This window comes from Toxorhynchites rutilus, chromosome 1 (assembly GCF_029784135.1).
Source record: "Toxorhynchites rutilus septentrionalis strain SRP chromosome 1, ASM2978413v1, whole genome shotgun sequence".
Classification (NCBI taxonomy): Eukaryota; Metazoa; Arthropoda; class Insecta; order Diptera; family Culicidae; genus Toxorhynchites; species Toxorhynchites rutilus.
Genome location: NC_073744.1, coordinates 11,947,174 through 11,972,268, shown reverse-complemented (window position 1 = coordinate 11,972,268; position 25,095 = coordinate 11,947,174). Strand labels below are relative to the sequence as shown.

Sequence of the window (25,095 nt, the reverse complement as noted above, 5' to 3'; positions counted from 1 at the left end):
TTTTTCAACTGTGTTATGTAAATCAGAGAATTGTGTTCTCACAGTATATAAAAGCGGACTAAATAAAAGAGTAGCAATTCTAGATTCTAAGCATGAATATGTAAAAATTTATTGAAGTAATTAAAAAAAAACACATGGAAAGATAATACATAAATAGTCCAGAAATGATTTTTTAAAGTAAAATAATATATTTATTGTTAATATTCACTAATAACTTGTTATGTAACTGTAAATGATATAAAAATATTGAAAATAAATTTCTTAACACATCAGAGTCATTTTGACTGATTTTTTGCAATATAGGTATATGATAAGTTTCGATCATTCTAGTGTTAAGGAAATGAATCAAAAATTAAACCTTTTTTCATAATCAAAAAACGAAAAATGTGTGAAAACTATATACTATATACAGTGAAATGAAATCGAAGACGGTATATAATCGAGTCCGTGCTGTACATCCCAAAGGTGGTTGAAATATGTTATTAAAACATTTTAAATTTATCCACAACACACTGCCATCAGCAGATCTCCATAGGATATATTCGTTGTTCTCATTCGGCAACGATCCGGGATGATAACTGGATGACACTGGTGACTGCATTTTCATAAATCGACAGCGATCGAATCGACCATGCATGGTTTTGTTTATAGTGGCTCGGAATGACCGCGCAAGATTTTGTCGATAGTGAATCGGGATGACCACGCAATCTTTAATAATTTATATCTCAATAACTATGAGTCCTACCGAAAAAGTGTCTTAGAAAGAGTTATAAAGTATTGATGTCCAAACGTGAAAAAATATACACTGAGAAAAATAATTAGTACTTTTTTTTATTTACATAAAAAAAAACATTAATTTACAATATCTAAAATACATATTATTTATTTTTTTCCATATAAAATAGAAGTCATGAAGAAAATTTAAAATATGTGTTCAAGATGGTAAAACTATTTTTGGCGAACTTTGTGAAACATCGATTTTTTATGAATTTTATAGACTTCGAATTTTTGTATGTTAACAATCATTTTGAGCCACAAATTATGAATCCTGATGTGATTTAAAATAAAGAAAGCTCTTCATCAATCTCCTTTTAAATGCAGCCATTCTCGAGATATTTGAAAAAATATTTCTAATTTATTGTCTTTTTCAATTTTAATTTTTCTTTTAAATTTATCTATGTATTTTTTATTTTTTTTTTTAGTTTTTTCATATAAAATAGAAGTCATGAAAAAAAATTTAAAAATGAGTCCAAGATGGTAAAACCATTTTTGACGAAAAATAAAAAAATACGAAAAATAAAGAAAATTTACTATTAAAAAAAAACAATAAATTAGAAATATGTTTTTAAATATCTCGAGAATGGCTGCATTTAGAAGGAGATTGATAGAGAGCTTTTTTGTTTTAATTCGCATCAGGATTCATAAAGTGCTGCTGAAAATGATTGTTAACATACCAAAATTAGGAGTTTCGAAAATTCATAAAAATTGGATGTTCCACAAAGTTCGTCAAAAATAGTTTTACCATCTTGTACTCAATTTTTTTAATTTTCTACATGACTTCTATTTTATATGAAAAAATTGTATTTTAGGTATTGCAAATTAAAGTTTTTTTTTGTAAATAAAAAAAAGTGTACTTTTTTCTCCAGTGTATATTTTTTTCACGTTTTAACATCAATACACTATAACTCTTTCTAAGACACTATTTCGGTACGACTCATAGTTTTTGAGATATAAATTATCAAAGATTTCTCTTACTAAAATCGATACGCCCTTTTCAAAAGTTACACTTGAGTCAAAAATTTCCCAAATGCTGTGGAAAATATTTCATCCAACCCAAACGCAATGCGAACTTTCGTTCGAATCAAGTTTTTAAAATCTGCATGTTTAGTTCGATTTCATTTGGAATTGCACTATTCATATCAGCAAGGAAACTAAGCAATGGATTAAGGACAACAAACTTATTTTTTTGGACTGGCAAGCTCACTTTCCAGACTTGAATCTTGTTGAAAATCCTAGAGGGGATCCTTGTACGCAGAATCTACACTGAGGGAAAGCGGTACGCAACGATTGATAGGCTTAAGGCCGCAATATCGAAGACATGTGAAAATATCGAGAAACCCGTTTTTCAGAATGTAGTTAATAGTATGTCAACACGAATGTTCCAGGCTATAAACCGAAGTGGCAATGTTACAAATTATTAACATGTAAATCTGCCGATTGTTTGAGGTTTTCCATTGAGCTTGAGCTTGGGTAGACTGTACACTTCGTACTTACTCTCCGTGATTGACCTGAACCATCCAAATTGCACAAATAACACACAGAATGACGCTTGGGAGTAGCAAATCATTCTCGTTGTGCAATTTTCGGCGATTCGAGTTGTAAATGGTCAATAACGACGCCGGCCACGTCCTTACAGTCACCAGGGGAAGGGAAGGAATGTTAGTATGATATTCGCCGCCCGAAGGCCAGAAGGGTCGCCTCTACAGTGTGGTTGCCTAGCGCTTATCATGGAAGGGATAGTTGTTAGTAGGGAGAGGTAGAAATTAGGATTCACTGAGGTAAGTGATGTGATTATGTAAACGCAAACTAATGACCATTCGACGAAACGAAACCCTAAAATCTCGTGTTACGACAGGCTTCTTCTTCTTGAATGGCGTTAACGTTCTCTGTGGAACTTTTGCCGTCTCAACGTATGCATTAACTAGCGTCATTTATTAATACTTCGTTGAGATTTCTTAAGCCAAATAACACGTCTTGAATGTATTCCGAGGGGCAAGCTCTTGAATACGCGTGACCACAGTGCAAGTCGACGGAAATTTCTTTGACGAAACATCCTCCGGCCAGAACGGGAATCGAACCCGAACACCCGGCATGATAATGTGAGACGCCAACCACTCGGCCACGGATGCACTTCGTGTTACGACACGCGGCAGAAATTATATTCCTGAGGTATCCTGAGAAGAAAAACCTGTAAAATTAATTTAACCGACTTATATTCAATTATTTATCGTATGTACGTTTATCGAAGTTCAATCACAACGGCAAAGAGTTATTTTTGGGAAACCTAAGAAGGTAGCCGAGATAAATCCATATATTCAATTATTTATCACACCAACTTTTCATGAAAAATAAAAGAAATGGAGCTATTAATTAAAGAAAAAAACACTTTTAAAGAATTAATTTAGATAATGTGTGTGTATAAAAAAAGAAAACTTATCTCATTTATCTCAGCTTCAGTTCAGACTTAGAAACTAAATACTCGTTGATTGTTTATCGCGTATGAAGAGCGCCAAGCCCACTGTGACAAGCCAGTTCAAAGATTTGCTCTAACTAAAAGTACACTATCCATTTATGCTGACCCAAACAAGTTATGTCGCATTAGTATTAGTATAAGAAGTTTGCAAGTCAACATTACTACATCGTATGATTGGATGGCGCTGGAAAAAAATTGAACTACGAAACTATATTTTATCATCCAATATCTGCTACTAAAATGTTGATCTAGAAATAATTCTAAATAATTGAGTCTGAGGCTGAAACTGGTAAATGTAAATACTAATTGCTGAACTTAGCTGTTATTATTTTGGCATAATACTGCTGGCGGACCGTCACAGACAGCGTTGCCAATGTTCCAGTTTAAACTGGATTCTTCCAGTTTTTTTTTTCTCTATCCAGTCATCCAGTTGAACCCTAAAATCTTCCAGTTTATTGGAATATCGTCCAGTTTTATCCAGTTTTTTCATATGTGTGCCCAAGTTTTATTTATCCATTTTATGTAAAATAAATTTACAATGATAAATATTATCTGTCCCTCCCTCTTCCTATCCCTTATGTAATTTTATTTTCTTACATTTATCATTCGACCTTGGATCGATCTCTCTTTTCTACGACAGGCGAGGTTGTAATTCGGTTTTTCCCATTTTGTTCAATCGGTCGGTGTTTTGTTGAAAATTCCAAAACGAAGAGCTTTCCCGAATGGTGGAAACTTATCAAACTACTTTAAAAACAGGGTATCACTCAATTGTTAATTTTATTTAACAGCCTACCCAAGAATCAATGTGCTACACTGTGTTTCAATTTATATAAATATCGGATGTTCCAACCCATTCTGAAGTTCAGACCAATTGATCTACCATTCCACTCGCGACTGGTACAATGTCCATTGAAAGAAAACTTACCCAAAATAGTTCATAGAGTCCGCGAGCTATGCAGACTCTGAGTTTATATAAACATCAGATGTTATAGATCCTCTAAAACATTCTGAAGTTCAGAAGGTTATAGAGTAAATGGTTTCCATTGACTTTAACTGATATGAATATAAAACGCAAGTAACCTTGCTTCCGTTTACAACAAATGGATATTAGTTTCTCATAGTCACTCGACGGAATTTTAGTTCTAAATATAATTAATTTAATTAATGCAAACAAACTCCCCTATATAGCTAACAGCTAACATGCATAAAATGCATGTGAACCATAGTGTAAATTTTGCAAGAAAGCATACTATGCATATTTTTTCAAAAGTACTTTCTCGAGCTAGAGGAAATATTGAAGGGTCCCTCATCTTGATCTTGATACCGAAATTTGATTTGTACAACCCTAATGTAAGATGTAAATTAGCAATGAATAATACAAAAAAAAAATGAGAAAAATAGCTTCTCAATACCAAAATTTGATAATTTCAATACCAAAGTAATACTTGAGCAACGTTGTTTGTGGTTATTTGAGTATTGAAATAACATTATGAGAAGTTGTTTATGGTATTTTACCTCGTATTTCATACTGATCCGTGCCTTTTTGAGGTACCGACCTATACGCTATGCTCTTTCATCAGCGATTTTATGGATTTTATGAAGCGATAAATACGAAACTCTTCAAGTTTTGCCCAAATAAAAAAATCCCTCAAATATTGTTTCACAGTAATTACAGTTACAGTTTTATGAACTACATACAAACACTACACGAAGCATAAGAAATTCCATTTCTCAAGCATTGAAATGGGTAAAAAAATTAATTTAGATAAATCATTTTAAAATAAAAAGGTTTTTTTTTCCCCCTTGTTGGGTGTGAACCACTGCGTTCATTAGTTTGAACTATTGTGGCTCCATTTTTTGTACTACGCTTCAAGCTTATCTACTGCTTATTGATGAAGAAGTAGACTGAAAGCTATAGCGAGATAGGTGCCAATCAGGAATAATCTGTTTGATAAAATCCAAACCAAACTTCCTTGGGCTCCAGAATAGCCTTATCAAGGTGTTGAAGTCTGCGTCTTGTTAGTGCTCCGCATTTGCAGAGCAAATGTTCCGAGGTTTCGCTTTCGGCATTACAAAAGCGACAAATATCATCTTGCACTAAACCTATGTTTTTGAGATGGTATTTACTCGGACAATGTCCTGTTATAAGACCAGTGAATGTGCTGAAGTCTTTCTTATTAAGACTCAGCAAATGTTGAGTAATTTTAATACTCGGCGTGATAAATTTTTTTGACTGGTTGAGTTGTACAGCCATCCAGTTGGCCATTACTTCCCGGTCTTCCCATTTCTTCAGCTCACTCTTCAACACACATTCAGAAATTCCACAGAATGGTTCTGGACCAGTGAAGGGTGAGCTTGAGCCGCGTCTTGCGAGTTCATCTGCTTGGTCATTTCCCTCTATACAGCAATGGCCAGGAATCCAGTACTGTTCAGCATCTCCTTCAACAAGCAGAAGTGGAGCAAAAGGAAATTTCCAGTCAACAAGTCAAAGTGTGGATGAAACGAGTTGAAGCAGCGAACAACGACTTTGACGGTTATCATCAGCAAATAGTGAGTGGAAGTCCAGCGTCGGAGCAAGAAGAAATTGATAATCGTTATGTGCAGTTTGAGGAAATATACAACGAAGTGACAGTGAAATTAGAAATGTTGCAAGAGCGACAAACACAACCAGCTGCTTCACAACCCATTATGAATCCGCCGCCATTAGTGATTCAGCAATCGCTCCCACGTATCATACCAACATTCGACGGCAGATATGAGCACTGGGAGAAGTTTAAAATAATGTTCCGAGATGTAGTGGATCGAAGCAATGAGCCTCCTCGCATCAAGCTGTATCATCTAGAGAAGGCTCTAGTGGGAGAAGCTGCCAAATTGATTGACGCCAGGACGCTAAACGAAGGAAACTACGACAGAGCCTGGCAACTGCTAGAGGAGAGATACGAGAACAAGCGGCGATTGATCGATTTGCATATTCGCGGGTTGTTAAGCATGCAAAAAATAGTGAAAGAAAATTACAGTGAGCTGCAAAAATTAGTTTTTTAGAAACTTTCAGCAACCATGTAGAGAATTTAAAGTTCCTTGGACAGGAATTTACTGGTGTTTCAGAGCAAATTGCTGTTTATCTGTTAGCACAAGCCATTGATGACGAGACGAAGAAACTTTGGGAGGCGACCATACGGCGAGGTGAACTACCAAATTTTGACTTAACAGTCCAATTTTTAAAAGATCGAGTGTCAATTTTGGAAGATGTCAGCCAACCGAAGAAATTAAATTCAAGCAGCAGCGCATTTATTCGAACCCGTCCTCGGAAGAACCTTCGATTCAGCGTTTCAACTCAGCGAATTCTCCTGCAGTGCAACAAAGTCAATGTGATTTCTGCAGTAACATCCATCCATCTTACAAGTGTCCGGAATTCAACAGTTCTACATTGAGTCAACGTCTGCTGAAGGTTAAGGAAAGGAACTGCTGTTTAACTGCCTACGTCGAGGCCATCGAGTAATAGAGTGTCCATCGAAAAGAACGTGCATCAAATGTCAACGGAAACATCACACCTTGCTTCATAGCGACGGAACTGTACCGAAGAGCAATGTTGATAAGAGACAACATTCCCAAACCAGTGTCGCAGTGGAACCGACAACAACCTTTGAAGAGAATGCTGCATGCCAGTCCACAGTAACATCAGCTCTGTCCAATACACGGTCAAACCCAGTCAGCCAAGTGGTGTTATACACTGCTTTAGTCAAAGTTTTAGATCGAGATCAGCAAATACATCAATGCCGTGCCCTGTTGGATTGTGGCTCACAGGTGAGTTTCATTTCGCAATCACTCCAAAATAGTTTAAATCTTATCATAGAAGAAGTGAATGTTCCCATAGCTGGAATCGGTAATGTTAGGTCGCTTGTGAAGCAGAAGTGTTCTGTTCAAATTCGATCACATTGCACTAATTTTGAGTTCAATTTGGATTGTCTTATCACGCCAAAGGTTACCGGCAACATCCCGGCTATTCATTTCACGACTGAGAATTGGAACATACCCACAGGAATTCAATTAGCAGATCCCTACTTTAATCAATCAAATAAGATAGACCTACTTATCGGAATGGATTGGTTCCATGATTTGATGAAACCAGGCTTTCTTAGACTAGCGGACAACCTTCCCAGTCTTCAAGACTCACAACTAGGATGGCTAGTAGGTGATCGATTTAATAATTACAATCACAACATAATAACACTACACGCTCTTACTGTGAGCTCGGATTCTCTTGGAGAAAATTTACAAAAAGTCCAGGAGATAGGAGTGTCAGAAAATACTTACTCTACCGTTGAAGAAGAAAATTGCAAGCTACATTTTACAAAAGCATATCCATTTTTCAATCACCTCTGAAGAACATGAAAGGGAAGAAAAAGCATCCATTACAAGCAAATGTCATCGAAGGTAATTTTTACATAAACGACACCCTATTTGATTCCAATGATACGGAAGAAGCGAATATATTTCAAACACAACCAAATGGACTTAATTCCAGCGGAATGAACTTGCAAAAATGGTTACCTTATGACGAGCGCTTCTTACTAACAATCCATCAAGATAAAGATTTCATAGTCAATGTTAGGAACTGTACGATAGCGAAAAACGAAATATGGTGTAATGATTCCCAGTTATTGCGAACAGTAGAGTATAACGTAGAAAGCATCGATGTACCTCCAGATATTGAGGTATTAATTCCCAAACTCAATCATAAATCACCATTTCATTACTCATTGATAAACGAAGAATTTCCGCTTTTCAAAAATGTTGAATTGTATGATCATCTAAAGAAAACTATATCATATTTGTTGCATTCAAGTAACACCAAACAGAATCGGGAACCCAATCGCTATCCTATCGTTTTTAAACATTACCAAGCAGCATCATATATCATTAGTGCAATGCAGTATCATGAATTCTTGAAGGAAATTAAGTGTATATTATCTGGTGTGCCTAATCGGAGACAGGATAATTTGTATGGACCTGAGTTTACTAAGTTTAGTGCTTGTGGTAGAAGTCAAATGTACGACACTTTCAAGCGACCCATTCACAAATTAGCACCTTTAGCTATTTTGGATAATGATCGAAATGATTCCACTTTATTAGAAAAAGCAGCTTTTACCTATTCGTCGGGGGAGTATGTTCAGTCTCACGACTGAAGAAAAGAGAAACCGCAAGAGAAAACATGTCTGTACATGTTCATAAGGAACAAACGCCCCTTTTCTTTGATTCCCCTTCCAGCAGCGCACGTGCATTACATAGCGCAATAACGGCAACAACACAAGAAAGAAAAATGCTGTCCATCGCTATTGCAGCATTACCGCTGAATAAAACTATGCGTTTCAGCCAGTGAGACGCTCTCACATCTATATTTTTTTGACGGCTCAAGAAGTGTTTTACCTCGAACAGTTTTTTTTACAAGTGTTTCTCTTTTAGTCTAGAATAAGTTAGTATAATTTTAGATTAAGCTAGGGCAATGTAAATAAAGTGTATTATAAAAGACAACATTCCGTGTATTGAATTTCACAGTGTTTAAGAGTTTCTATCTAGCAGCTGATTCAACGAGAGTGGTCGTCAGCGTAGATCAGCGAGTGGAAAGTTGCGCAGCACGCAGCTTTTCAGCCAGCTACTTCCCGGCGATTGTGATTGTCGCATGCGTGAGGCATCACCAGCTGTCCAATTAAACCGAGGAAAGGTCACGAGCATCTTTGCCTCCTCCCCAATCATATACAGTCCACCATCGAACCACACAAGTACAGTTGTACCGAACTTCTCTGACACAGTTGTCGTAAAAGGCAAATGCATTCCCAGACAATTTCTGAATAGCACTTGAAAGCATTGAGGGCTTTAAGTGCTGCTTGACTGTCTGAGAAGATGCAAATGTTAGCATGTCTATAATTTCTTTTAAGGCAGACATTTATACATTCTATTATTGCAGCTACTTCTGCCTGGAAAACTGTTGGCCAGTTCCCCATAGCTACAGAAATTTTTATTCTGGGACCATACACTCCAGCACCTGTTCTGTTACCCATTTTCGACACATCGGTATATAACAGGATTGAACCATTACGAACATCGGGACCACCCTCATCCCATACTGAACGAGAAAGTTCGATCACTTTGTATGCAATGTCATAATTGGTCCTTGGTTCCATCCAATCGCTGTTCATCTCTGAGGTTGGTCCAACGGGTAAGAGATTCAGAATGCTCAAGTGACCAGTTTTGTCCCCGTCTAATATTTTTTTTATATCTTTTTAGCTTTAGAGCGCTTCTATTAGCCTCCGGCTGAACATGTTGACCCAAAGGTAACAAGTGAAGGATAGCCTCCAATGCCTTTGAGGGTGTGCTTCGCTTTGCTCCTGTTACAGCAACGCATGCCAGTCGTTGGAGTTTGTTTAGCTTTTTTGTAGCTACAGTCTCCTTAGTCTTTGACCACCATACTAATGAGGCATAGGTTATCCTAGGCCACACAATTGCTGTATAGACCCACATAACCATTTTTGGTTTAAGGCCCCATGTTCAATAAAAAGGTTTTACAGGATCCAGTTTTCTTCCAGTTTTTTTTAAGAGCAATCTTCCAGTTTTTTCAAAAATACTATTGGCAACCCTGCTCCCGACGACTGCCCGATCGAAACTCCGTATAAAATAGCGTGCAATGTTGTGTCCAAACTGCACGCTAGTTTGCACGCTATTTACTAATACTAACTGTTTGAATTATAATCAAAAAGTCGGTCACCCTATGCGCGAAAATTCTGTGGTTGATGATCTTACAGTTGGTTCTGACCGACGCTCATGTTGCTTCAGGGACATAATTTCACCCTTCAAAGTGCAGAAAATTTCTTCCATCTCGGACAGTACCTTCCAATTTTCTTTTTCTCTGGCTAAGTTCAAACCGGTTACGCGTTCTGCCCATTCTTTTTCCGTCTCCTTAGGCTCGGGTGGTGTTTGCTCACTTTCTTCTTCTGCGAGTAACTCGATCCTTTGACGTACGATCTGGAACTCCTTAAAAGTTTCCTCGAGCCGCTGTAGTCGAACGTCCAATTGCCAATTATGTTGATCTGCGTCGAAGTTATGTAGGAAATTTCGTACCGTGTCGAACTTCTTGCGTAAAAACCTTGGGTCTATTATGGGAACCTAGGTCAGATAAATTCCTGTTCACATCTCCCAAATGGAACAGCGAAACCGTCTTTACCAAACGTATAGTTCTCGCTGACGCTGCGCGCCTGTTTGACCTGTTAGGACTAGTGGGTCCTGTGGTAGTCTTAGCGAAAATATTTCTACAAGAGATCTGGAAACGGAAATGTGATTGGGATGATCCGCTTCCAGACGATATGCAATCGTTCTGGATGGATTATCGACGAAACCTGCGAGCACTCTCATCATTATCAGTACCCCGATGGGTGCAATTTTCGAAAAACTTGGAGTTCGTCGAGATACACGGATTCTGCGATGCATCCGATAAGGCTTATGGAGCCTGTATTTACCTTCGTTGCACGTCTAGTGATGGTTCCGTGGAAGTAAATCTTATTACCGCAAAGTCCAAGGTCGCTCCCTTGGAAGACCTCAAACGAAAGAAAAAGACGGGTGGGTAATGTAGGGGACATAACCGGAGTGACGTAGGACTATACAAAGGGGACAGCTTTTGTTAAATATATATTTTAAATATATTGTTTTATTTTCTTCTCCTACGTGAATACCTACCTATCTACCTGAAAAATGGATTAGTTTACTGTTTACTCTTTATGAATATGTTGATGGTTCTGAAAAGAACCTTTGGTGTTGTGTTTTTGTTATCACTCGATATTCCCATCTTGTTCGGTTAAACCTTCCTGTTTAGCTATTGCGTTTGCCACCCGCCACAGCTTTCACAGTTGGAAAATTTCTTCCCATCCAGCTTGTGACATGTTGTTCAGTAAATTACATTTAATGCGACGTGCCGGAGAAACACTTTGCCACTCACTGAAACTAATTGTTGCCTTGATGAGCGCCGAACCGAAGCTGCTCTGTTCTTGATGCGGGTTTTCTGATTGTCGTGAGCAGCTTTGCAAGCCAACTCGAGCACTCCGACAGCCGAAACTCTATAATCGTTGTTAGGTATACTGGTGCTCCGGCACCAATCCGTTCGGTCTAGTTACCCTTGCGGAGCAATCAGTGAATGCGACCAACAGGGAACTGGAGACCTGCACGGTTCGAGTGAGACTTTGCCTTTCCCTTAACTTGTCCTCCTTTGTTACGTCCACGATGCCGTTGCCGTACAACCACACGGGTTTACGGTTTGAAAGAAAATAAGATATTTTTTTGGGGTCCGCGTGTTTTATACTCTAGCGGTACACACTCACAGGATAGAGAAAAATCGGCAGACTTAGCCAGAGGGGCGAGTCCAACGAGACGAACGAATGAGCGTTAAAAGGGAGCGATGGCAAAAAAATACATTCATTACGATTTATTCGCTCGTTGGATTCACATGCAGACTAAAAAGGGTCCTTTTCAGGATCACAAAATTATCTTCAATCTAAAGAGTTTATTGTTTTGTTATCACTCGATATCCCCATCTTGTTCGGCTAAACCTTCCTGTTTAGCGATTTGTTGCCACTCGCCACAGCTTTCACAGTTGCAAAATTTCTTCCCATCCAGCTTTGTGACATGTTGTACAGTAAATTATATTTAATGCGACGTGCCGAAGCACCACTCAGTGTCACATTGGAGGCGATTTTAACCTGTAATTGAACATTTGCGATGACAGTGGTACAGTGTCGACTTTCAATGTGGGGTCATAATTTGGATCTCTATGTTTACAAAAATGTCCAACTAAATAAGTCGCATTACATGTCCGTCCAATTAGCTAAATGTCGAACTAATTGTAAATTACTGTACTTTCAATCTGGAAACAATTTAAGAATTGGTGAAAATTGAATAATCAGGAAAGTTCCCAACTATCAATAAGCTCAGAACAACTGCCAAATTCACATACTCATCAGATCCTGGCAAACAAATTATGAAAAAATCAATTTGTGTTTTATTATTATTTTGGATGTTTTAGAAAGCATTGAACTGTATTTCCTAAACTCTTTTCTGGAAGGTTTAATGGCCCTGAAAAGCGCCTTGTTGTATGGAATGGTTCCAATTTAGAAAACTTAGTACTCGTGGTTTTGAAAAAAAACCATTTCGAACGCCCTCGATGCCGCCTTCTTCTGGATTTGCCACCAAAGCAGTTTGTATAAAGAACAAACTTTTTTCTTCTGCTACCTGATGCCGTTTTGCGATTGCGTTTGCCACTCGCCACTCGCTGCAACTGCCTGTTGTCTTGATGTCCACCGAACCGAATGTGTTCTGTTCCGAATGCGGGTTTTCTTATCGTCGCGAGCAGCTTTGCCAGCTAACTCGATCACTTCGGCGGCCGAAACTATATAACGCCGGCTAGGTGAACTGGTGCACTGGTACTAACGCGCTCGGCCTAGCTACACCCTTGCGGGGAACTCCAGATCAACACGGTTCGAGCGGGATTTTGCTTTTCCCTTCACTTTTCCTCCTTTACCATGTCCAGACATGGCTGCTTGGGTTGGTTTGTTGATGTGTTGTGATGCGAACCGATGTGGTGTACGGTTTGAATGAGAATGATCGTTACGGAAGGAAGGAAGGTCTTGTATTCTAGAGACTTTAAACTTTTGCAGTTCATTCGTCTCTAGCCTTGAGAAAGGCCCTTTGAAAACTCTACTCTACTTTTACTCCAGCGCTACCACCTCCACCCTCTTGCCTTGAGAAAGGCACTCGATCCCTCGCCGTCCAGCTCGTCCAGCAACGATGTTGTCCAGTCGGTGTTCACACAAAGAATGATCGTTACGGCAGCGGAGCGGGGATTTTTAAGCTGACTGGCTGGCTCGAGAATTACGCATGTGTGAGACTGCGACCAATGTTTCGTTCATTTTTTTCTTTTTCCTTTCCAATCGTGCTTCATTCTATTTCGCTGCTGCTCTGGTTGCCCGTTTTGGTCGGTACGATTTGAGGAGCACAAAATGGACCAATCAAAAATGGGCACATAGTGCATTTTGACAATGCTTGATATTTCACAATTATTCAATTATTTATCTCATGAAAAATGAAATGTTATTCGTTATGATAGATGCGTAGATATATTTCCTATCAATTGATGCAAAAACCTTTGCGATCTATTGAGAAATGCTCGAGTTATAAGCGTTCCAAATCTTGCATTTTTTCCTACTTGTTCAGTGTCTAGATTTCCATTTCACCCCCTATATCTTCCGGTTAGACGTAGTACGAAAAAGTCATCTCCAGCACAAACCTACAGCAAACCGCAACGTTTTGGACAGATTCGACCATCGTATTATGTTGGTTGTCTTCTTTACCATCACGATGGCAAATGTTCATAGCAAATCGTGTGTCCGAGATCCAGCACAACACGAAAGGTAGTCACTGGAAACACATTGCAGGTGTAGAGAACCCAGCAGACATAGTTTCCCGAGGAATGTCTCCCATCCAACTTCAGTATCAGCGTTTGTGGTTCAAGGGGCCTCTCTGGCTGTGCCAGGAAAAGAGTTTATGGCCATCCAACAAACCAAGAGAAACAATTGATTCCTCACTTCTGGAAGAGAAATCTATCATAGCGTTACCCACGATAATCGAGCAGCCTAACGAAATATTCTCGTTGCGTTCATCGTTATTTGAACTGACTCGTGTAGTTGCATTAATAAATCGATTCAGACATAATTGTCAGCCTAACGGAAACCAACCCAAACTCACAGGATTCCTCACACACGCTGAGCACGAACATGCTATGATTATACTGATTCGGCTCTCCCAGAGCGAGTCGTTTGCAGCTGAGATTTCCGCTTTGCGAAAGGGTCATCAAATATCAACCAGTTCATCGATTGCTACGTTGAACCCAATACTTATCGATGATGTTTTTCGTGTTGGCGGCCGGTTGATGAACGCGGCGATTTCCTCAGATAGAAAACATCCCATTATTCTCAGTCATCGACATCCACTCACTAAGATGATAATGGTACAATACCACCGAAAACTTTTTCACGCAGGGCTGCAGCTATTGGTTTCCACCGTACGTGAAAAATACTGGCCTACCCGTATTAGACGACTAGCAAACACAGTACTTCACGAGTGCGTATCCTGTTTCCGCACCAGACCGAAGGTTCTGGATCAATTAATGGCGGATCTACCATCTGAACGTGTGTCTCCGGCTCCTCCATTCTTGAAGGTTGGGGTCGACTATTGTGGACCGTTCCCTGTTGTTTATCCTGGACGTCGCGCTGTTCCAAGGAAATCCTTCATCGCTATTTTTGTTTGCCTGGTGACGAAGGCGGTGCATTTGGAGCTCGCAGGAGATTTGACCAGTGAAGCCTTCCTTGCAGCCTTCAAACGATTTATAGCCCGTAGAGGAAAACCTGCTGTAGTAATGAGTGATAACGCCCTCAATTTCGTGGGGGCCAGACGAGAGTTGGACGTACTACGTCAGCTCTTTTTGAATCAACAGTTCCAGGAATCAGCGGTTCGTGAAGCAGCTCAAGATGGCATAGACTTCCGGTTTATTCCTCCTCGATCACCTAACTTCGGAGGACTTTGGGAAGCAGCGGTGAAGTCTTTCAAAACGCATTTTAAAAGATCCATCGGTGTTCGAGTTTTACAGCATGATGAAATGCAGACAGTTGTGGTTCAGATAGAATCCGTGCTAAAATCCCGTCCGTTGACTCCAATTAGTAATGATCCCAACGATTATGAAGCGCTAACCCCGGGACATTTCCTTGTCCAGAGACCTCTGTCAGCTATACCGGAGCCGTGTCTCCAAGAAATACCAGAGAACAGACTCTCTATGTGGCAAGATATGTGTTCTTCCGATCCAGGATAACCATGATGTATCGACGCAGCAAAATTAATGATCCAGAAACGAATCTATACCCAGTCCAGCGTTCTCCAACGATATGAGAAGAAATACAATTTAGGTTTGTTAGAGATAAACTCTTCAAACTCGGCGTTCATCGCCAGTGTTAATCTGCTAGATCAATGCTCGTTCACCAGTGTTCCCTCCGTCTCTTAATCACCACATACCCAGCCAAGCATTGACTTCGCATAAGCAGTGTTCCAGATCAATTTGTACATAATGTCCCACTGTCGGAGGTTCCAGCACAAAAGCACTAGGAGTGACGCTGTTTTGATCGGACGGGTCAGAACTGTCACTCTAAGGCTGTTGTTCGTTAAGTACCATAAACTTTCATCGACATCAGAAGTCATAGAAGCAACCATATGAGTATCCGTAGCAGAAACAATGCATTATACGCAGATGCAGCAGTAAGGAAACCGGCAGAGTCGCTCGCGGACTTGGGTTATCGACGCCGGCTGTATCACAGTTGACGGAGTCGAACCCTAGCTCCCGTCCTCGACGCTACCGGTCTACGTGAAAAGGCAGTCCAATTAATGAGTGAATTGAATTAAAACGTTGTAAAATTTTGTTGAAACCGATACGGCTTTCAAGGCGGCCGGGAATGTTTGAATTATAATCAAAAAGTCGGTCACCCTATGCGCGAAACTACTACCTCCTCAACTAAGCTCAGCTTCCGTTAGTGGTCTCTGTACCAGTAGATTAGCTGAAACAATAGGCCAGTTAGATCATACCCATAGGAGTGTATAGTTCGTGCGCGCGCTTAGAAGAGTTCAACCGTTTATTTGAATATACCGTTTAGCTGATAATCTTTGGCTATTTTATTATCCCGCCACCCGAAATCCAGTGAAATAACATATCCTGTTTGAACACTAACCTTTATTTATTTTATTTGGCTTAATGTCTTTACAACTTGACTTGATTCACAATTTCTCCAATTTGGAATGGTCTAACTTAATATAAAAACTGGAGAGCTGGAATTATCATATTTAAGCCCAACAAAAAAAAAACAAACGACTTTTTTGTACGAAACTGACGTTTATTCCACTTTATTCTAAACATTCAACAATGTTAGAAAATATCTTGTTGAAACTCTAACTGTTTGTGTTACAACGAAATATATTCAAGAGTGTAGTCATTCTTAGAGGAATGCGTTGCCTGTGCAATTTTCCGTCACATGATAGTGTCTACTTCGTTGCTTTAGCTCCTAGCGACGGGATACGGCAATGTCACCGATTGTGTCCTCTCCGAATCGTTACATAATTTACCAATTTTTTCCGAACAGTCGTGACATTCATACGCAACCGCCCGAACGACCCTTGCTATTCCATAAATCCACTTATCCACCCAACAATCGTTCGCTCGCTATCGACGGGACAGCGAAATGTTGTGTCACATTGAAGCCCAATCTAGATCCTCGTTTGTACCATTTAATCTTGCCATTGCCGCTCATTAGTGTCACTCCTAATCTCTGTCCCACGGAGGGGCGTTTGGCCTGCTGCTGGCGCCTCGCATATGTACTCAGGAAACCAACAAGTGAGCACAAATGAAAGCCACTTAATGATTCCACGCGTGGGAGCCTTAATGATTCTCGCCTTTCCCTGGTTCCGAGCGCGCAGATATGTTGTCTGTACCCGTGCAGGAGAGCAATTGTCTCACGCATGTCGGAACAATCTTCTTGTTAGACAGTCGACTGATTACGAGATTTGCCGCGCCAAATGCTGCGCCGCCATGGCACGTGATTACTGCTAACGAGTTTTAAAAACGCTTCGCTGTCGGTTTTACTGTCGCTCATCTCCAATGCGAAAATAATACGCGCGCGAACAAAAGTGTACAAGTAGCTCACGGCAGCACGTCAAAGGTATAACTCACCCGAGAAAAAAAATAAACCAGAACAGGTGTCATAAACGGGAAAAAGTTATGATAATTCAAGGACCTAATGACAAAGCGCTTTCTGGCTTTTCACACGTCCGCTTGTAATACACCTGCGAATTCAGCACCAGCGCCAGTCATCGAAACTGAACTCCGTGAAGTCGTGACTTTCTCACCGAGTTCCGCGAATCCACCGCGCGCCCCCGATTCGCGAAAGGCTCTGGGCTCTGGACCGGCTCTTGGGCTTGCGTGTGTGTGTGTGTGTGTGTGTGTGTGTGTGTGTGTGTGTGTGTGTGTTTTCGAGGCTCATAAATTCTGACCCAGCGCGGAGAAAAGCGCATTCGACGGGGCACCGTTTTGGAATGAAAAACGAACAAAGAGCAGTGCTGCGGTGGTGTTTTATTTATATCTCCGCAAGGAATCGCGTACCCCACCCACACACACACACATGTGCCGCGACGGTGCTCTCCCTCACCAGCATCGAGTATCATTCGACATCGAGAGGGTGCGAAATAAGCGCTGATGTTTCACACGGGGTTTTCCGACCTATTTTCGGTTGACTTTCGGCGTTTAAATTGTGTTCCACTGTTTGATTTGGTCGCCGTGTTTCCATTACGAACTCTGTTCACTCCGAATTAACGCCTCTGGAAGTAATTGCTTTTTGGTGGATTGTTTCAGGGATACAATGTTTGATGACTACTGACTGGAGCTTACATGCACTCATAGTAGCGGTCATCGACTTTGACGTAGGATTACGTCTTTCGGGAACATATTGGGGTACAAATTGAAAATCGTTAATCGAGCAGATCGTGAAAATTGTCCAATTTCAAACGCTTACTGCTCAGTCTTTTTATGATTGATTGATGAAATTTTTGCGTCAATCGATTTCGGCACTCCATAACAATTTTTCATATTGAAGAAAATAATATATGTCATGAAACTAACTATCGAACAATTGAAAAATTTCAACCCCTATCCTAGCGGAAATACCGACTTAGGATTGGTCGAAATTGACGACACATGCGGCGGTTCCCTAAAAGAGATATCAAAACCAAGCTGCCTGGGGGAAATCGGCATTGCAAATACATGAAATTAGGGGGAGCTTTTGTTCCCACCGAAATGTGTTCCCTCACAGATACATTAAAACCAAACCATTATCAAAGAGTTTAACGATGTAATTCTTCAAACATATCCAAAATCAACAAATAGCCTAACGGAATCCTACGTCAACTATGCGGTCGTGTCTCGGACAAAACCTTCCTGTGACTTTTTTTTTTTTTTGAACCAAATTAATTATCAAATGACACAGCAACCTTAAGTTACAATGAGCCGTGTTTATGAATAAGTGTGAGCAGAACAATGCCAATATTCTTTCTCAAAACAGCATAAAAACCCTATTATCTTTTCGAAATGTATTACAACATAGAGCAATTCTGAATGAAATCGAAAAATGACAAAACATGAGTATTTTCGATTCGAATGAAAGTTTGTATTCCGCTTGGGTTGGAGGAAATATGAGTTTTCCACAGCAATTGGGAATTTTTATGGCTCAAGCGTAACTTTTGAAAAGGGCGTATCGATTTTAGTAAGAGAAATCTTTGATAATTTATACCTAAAAAACTATGAGTCGTACCGAAATAGTGTCTTAGAAATAGTTATAGAGTATTGCTGCTGAAACGCGAAAAAAGTATACACTGAGAAAAAAACTGCTCCCGTGGCCGAGTGGTTAGCGTCATAACTAACATGCCGGGTGTTCGGGTTCGATTCCCGTTCTGGTCGGGGGAATTTTTCGTCAAAGAAATTTCCTCCGACTTGCACTGTGATCACGCGTATTCTAGAGCTTGCCACTCAGAATGCATTCAAGGCGTGTTATTTGGCATAGAAATCTCAACTAAGTACTAATAAAAATGACGCAAGTAATACTACGTTGAGACGGCGAAGTTCCTCTAGGAACGTTAGTGCCATTGAAGAAGAAGAAGAAGAGAAAAAACAATATTTTTCATATTTTTAATTTTTTTATATTTTATGCAGCCATTCTCAAGATATTTGAAAAAACATTCCTAATTTATTGTCTTTTTCAATATAATTTTTTTTCAATTTATACGCGTATTTTTTTATTTTTTTCATATACAGGGTTTTTCCATTTCGGGCTTCCGAAAGTATACAGCCCTGCGCTGACAACCGTTTGACATAGCTGTCAACCAAAGCGTCATATCGTTAGTTGAATGTCTGCCATTTTACAATATGGATCGTTTTAGCATCGCACAACGTGTTAATTTTGTTAAATTATACTATAAAAATGATAAAAACCGGCAAATGTTTTTCGAGCATTACGGACGGATTTTGGTCATCATGGACGGTCTACAGAGCACACGATCGCTAATGTAGTGCGTAAATTCGAACAAACTGGATCCGTAGCGGATATTGTGAAACCTGTGCATCATCGTAATGTGCGTTCGGCCGAAAATATTGCTGCTGTTGCTGCCAGTGTGGAGGAGGACCCGAATGTTTCGATTCCACGGCGTGCTCAGCAATTGGGCTTGTCAAACACATCATTGTGGCGAATTTTGCATTTGGACTTGCACCTACATCCATATAAAGTCCAACTGGTACAAAAATTAGAGCGTGGTGACCATGGAATGCGTCGGGCATACGTCGATTGGGTGAACGAACAACAGCAGCAAAATGCTGAATCTTCGCATCAAATTTTCTTCAGCTATGAGGCACATTTCGAGCTCGGTGACTATGTGAACACCCAAAATTTCCGTATATGGGGCTCAGAAAATCCACACGTGATTGTTGAGAGGTCATTGCATCCGCCAAAAGTCATTGTTTGGTGCGCATTATGGTCTGGTGGAGTCATCGGGCCGTATTTCTTTGAAAATGAGGACGGCAAGACGGTAACTGTGAATGGTGAGCGCTATGGCCGCATGTTAACTAATTTTTTTTGCCACAAATTGAAGATATGGATACGGATGACATGTGGTTTCAGCAGGACGGCGCCACGTGCCACACAACACGACCGAACATGGCAATATTGCGAATGAAATTTGAGGGACGCATAATTTCGCGTTTTGGTGATGCCAATTGTGGACGGGATCATTCGATTTGAACCCGCTAGACTTTTTTTGTGGGGTTATGCGAAAGACCGTGTCTATGCCAACTCTCCGCAAACTCTTGAACATTTGAAAGACAACATTCGTGAAGTTATGACCAGGATACCGCCCCATATGTGCCGAAAAGTCATCGAAAATTACCTGTTCTGGATCAAGGTGTGCGAGGAAGCCCTAGGTGGACATTTGAATGATGTTGTATTTCACACATAATGTCATAAACCAAACTTTAATTTGAAATAAAAGTTTCATCGAAATTCGAATTCAAAGTGTGTTTTATTTCAATTTACTTTCGGAATTTAAAGTTGGAATACCCTGTAGAATAGAAGTCATGAAGAAAATTTTTAAAAAATAATAAAATATGGTAAAACTATTTTCGACGAACTTTGTGGAACATCGATTTTTTATGAATTTTCGAAACATCAAATTTTTGTATGTTAACAATCATTTTTAGCCACAAATTATGCATCCTAATGTGATTTAAAACAAAAAAGCTCTTTATCAATCTTCTTCTAAATACAGCCATTCGCGAGATATTAAAAAAATATTTATTGTCTTTTTTTATAGTGAGAACCAGGGTTGCCAACAATAATTTTAAAAAATCAGGAAGAATGAAAATAAAAGTCAGGATAAATCAGGATAGCTCACAATGGATTGTCCGAAAAATTAATATCAATTTTTGGGAAAACGAAAACATAATTTGCATTGAAAGCATTATAATTTAATTTTATATCCATAGTTCTATTTTACAATCTTTTGCCATCTTTCATGCAGCTTAAATATTCTATCCTCCGATAACATGTTTGCTGCCTCGTCAAAAACTGCTGCGAGCCATATATTAGGCTGTCAAAAAAGTCCTGCGGTATTTTCGCGAGGTGTCGTTGTAAGCGCGTAGTTTTAGTTGTATTCATTGTATCGAGTCGTACTATAGCTTGTTGGAAAGGTATTTTTGCGCGCTATAATAAAGTCCTTCACAGTGTTTTGTTTGGTTAAGTCGTTCGTGAGTTATAGTGTCGCAAATATGGAGCAAAATAAAGAGAAAATCCGACATATTTTACAGTACTACTATGACAAAGGCAAAAATGCATCTCAAGCTGCCAATAAAATTTGTGCAGTTTATGGACCCGATACAGTTTCCATTTTCACCGCACAACGATGGTTTCAACGTTTTCGTTCTGGTGTAGAGGTCGTCGAAGATGCGCCACGCTCCGGAAGGCCTGTCGTCGAAAATTGCGACAAAATCGCTGAATTAGCCGAGAAAGACCGGCATAGTAGCAGCCGTAGCATCGGCCAAGAGCTGGGGATAAGTCATCAAACCGTTATTAACCATTTGAAGAAGCTTGGATTCACAAAGAAGCTCGATGTATGGGTGCCACACACGTTGACGCAAAAAAACATCTTTGACCGTATCGACGCATGTGAATCGCTGCTGAATCGCAACAAAATCGACCCGCTTCTGAAGCGGATGGTGACTGGCGATGAAAAGTGGGTCACTTACGACAACGTGAAGCGCAAACGGTCGTGGTCGAAGCCCGCTGAAGCGGCTCAGACGGTGGTCAGGCCCTCATTAACGGCCAGGAAGATTCTGCTGTGTGTTTGGTGGGATTGTCAAGGAATAATCTATTATGAGCTGCTTCCCTATTGCCAAACGCTCAATTCGGACCTGTACTGCCAACAACTGGACCGCTTGAAGGTAGCACTCATGAAGAAGAGGCCATCTTTGATAAACAGAGGCCGCATTGTCTTCCATCAGGACAACGCCAGGCCACACACTTCTTTGGTGACGCGCCAGAAGCTCCGGGAGCTCGGATGGGAGGTTCTTTTGCATCCGCCGTATAGTCCGGACCTTGCACCAAGGGACTACCACCTGTTTTTGTCCATGGCGAACGAGCTAGGTAGTCAGAAGTTAGCCACAAAAGAGGCCTGTGAAAATTGGCTATCCGAGTTTTTTGCCAATAAGGAAGCGAGCTTCTATAACAGGGGTATTATGAAGTTGGCATCTCGTTGGGAACAAGTCATCGAACAAAACGGCGCATATTTGACTTAAAACAGATGATTGTAACTAATTTTCTGAACAAATGAAAATTAAAAAAAAATACCGCAGGACTTTTTTGACAGCCTAATATGTGAGGAACAGGTTGCTTGGTAGTACCTCATAATACATAATACACATCATGAAATTTTCTAGCACTGTTTCGAAAAGCCAAGAAACAATTGAGGGTAGAGAAAAAAATAAGCACAGAGAAATTAAATTTAGAGAATTTAATTTAATGTAAGATATATGTGAGATATATAACCGGAGAGCTACCATGACAGAAAACTTTGACATGGAAACCAATATATTTATTACGAAAAATCTGAAGAGTACAAAAATCAGGAAAAATCAGAATCATTTCAGAATAATCTGGATAAATTGAGTGTTCGTCAGGATATCAGGGAGCGTGCTAAAAAGTATGGGAAATCCTGAATAATCAGGAAGGTTGGCATCTCTGGTAAAAACTGTTCATTGAATGATCTAGTGATCTAATAAATCCTTTAAAATTACCTTTTACTATAAAATTCCTTGTACTTCTACCAAAACTCGTCATTATAATGTCTCAGATTATCCAGATTATTTTCAGAAAACATATTCTCGTTCAAGATTTTCCAACCACTTGCAAATGACATGTTTCTTCGTTACATAGAATAAATGATTGATACAGAAAATATGATAGAATAAAGACAGCCCTAAATGGGACAATTCCTTTCTCGATTTTTGCTCTTATCAGCACATTCGGTGATCCGTTTTTATTTATATAGATAGAAGAAGATCTAGGAGTGCATTTTATCGCATTGAAAGCCATTTCGACTTTCGAACAAAGATCAATTTCGTTAGCCCAACCATCAAATGGACTAACAACGCTTGTCACTATGTAGTTGTAGAATATATGCGAATTGAATTTTCCGAATTTTCTCATTTTCCCCTTTTCCTTCGGAGTTGTCTTCGGATTTCATAGTTTCAATTGTGCGTACATTCCAGAGGAGGGAGGGGTGTCATACCATCATAGAAACATTTCTCGTGCCCAAAAATCCTCACATCCCAAAATTGGCTCGATTTGCTAGATTAGTTCTCGAGTTATGCAGAAATTTGTGTTTCATTTGTATGACAGCCTCCCCTCATAGAGGGGTGGGGGGGAGGAGTGTCGAACCACCATAGAAACATTTATCGCTCCCTAAAATCTCTATATGTCAAGTTTGATTCCATTTGCTTGATTAGCTCTCGAGTTATTCAACCTACTCCCCCCCCCCTGCCCCTTAGAGAAGAGGAGGGGTCCCAAACTATCATAAGAACCTTCCCCGGCCCCAAAAACCCCAACATACCAATTTTCATGTCGATCGGTTCAGTAATTTCCCAGTCTAGAAGAATCAGACAGACAGACAAACAGATACCCATTTATATATATATATATATATATATATATATATATATATATATATATATATATATATATATATATATAGCCAGTGTTGCCACATGTACAGATTTATCTGGAAAGGTACAGATTTTTTCGTAATTTTTGGTACAGATTCTGCACGGTACAGATTACAGGTTTTCGTCAAAAAGTACAGATTGGTACAGATTTTTCCCCGTATCAAATTTCTCTCGAAAATTTCATTTTATTCTCCTCGTTAGATGGTGACCTCGCCCCCCTTACATTGACCTCATAATAAATTTCATTAAGGAAAATAAAAATTGTCGGCGGCGTTAATACATAAGTACAAGTATTTGTAGATTGATTTTTTTCTACAATGAATAATTACAATGGTATAGATTTTCTGAAGAAAAAGTACAGATGAGAAATATTTTTTCCCTTCTTGTACAGATTAAAATTTGGCAACACTGTATACAGCCATTACATACCAAACCGATATAGTGATTCTCAGATTTTCGTAAAAAGTGGTAGTTTTGTTCTTTATCGCAAAACATTAGACCCGTATTTGTTTATTTTTTATCAGGGTGACCATTTCCAATTCAGGGTTGTTCGAAAAATCAACTTTTTCCTCTATTTCCAAAAATACTTTTTTTCAAAAATTCATAACTTTTGAACTACTTGATCGATTTAGATGATCAGCGTATCAAATTAAAGCCAATGGTCTTTTTTATACTACAGTAGATAAGAAGGCGATGAATTTTTGTGCTGGAAAAAGAGGAAAAAAATTATTTTTCGAACCATCGGTTAATTTTGAAAAATTATAACTCAAAAACGAAAAAAAAACCTCACTTCGACATATGTTATGTGAAAAATCCTCAGCTTTCCAGAAAGATATATGAAAATATCTAGCGCCCTTGGTCCCGATACTATGAAAACAATAAAAAAAAAACAAATACAATTAATAATAACGAAAACAGAATTGATTTTTGATTTAATTGAGCAAACCCGAAGATAAATTTTCAGATCATCTACATATGACAGTCGTGGTTCTTCAATTACCAGATTTACTTAGTTGAAATAGGTCAAAACGGTGATTCAATTGATCGGAGGCTGCAGTCAAATCTGTACAAATGGCGTCCGTTTGAGCGTATTGTAACATACTGTCGGTAATACTGAAACTAATTGGGACGAAAGCGTACGAAACGAAGAAATTTTTGGCAATGATTACAATGTATTCCGGCATGACCGTAATTTGACACTGCCATAAATGTAAATTTTACTTCTGAAGAAATTACAACTGAAAAACATAAAGAATTCGAGCATGTGTGGACCAAAGTATCAGTAGCAGGCGAAGTACATATGTTGGCTTCAGTGTACCTTCCATCAGACTACGCACATAAGAAATCATACGAATTATTTTTTCAAACTGTACAAATTATAATGTCAAAATTGGAACCAAAAGCAAAATTGCATATATATGGCGACTTTAATCAAAATAAAGCAGACTTT

At 39.3% G+C, this 25,095-nt stretch overlaps 1 protein-coding gene across 10 annotated transcripts in view; it reads right to left on the bottom strand.

Annotated features, from left to right (window-relative positions):
* The window catches only part of LOC129766673 (collagen alpha chain CG42342), a 520,858-nt gene that overhangs the window by 282,908 nt on the left and 212,855 nt on the right, over nucleotides 1–25,095 (bottom strand). The window lies entirely within an intron of this gene.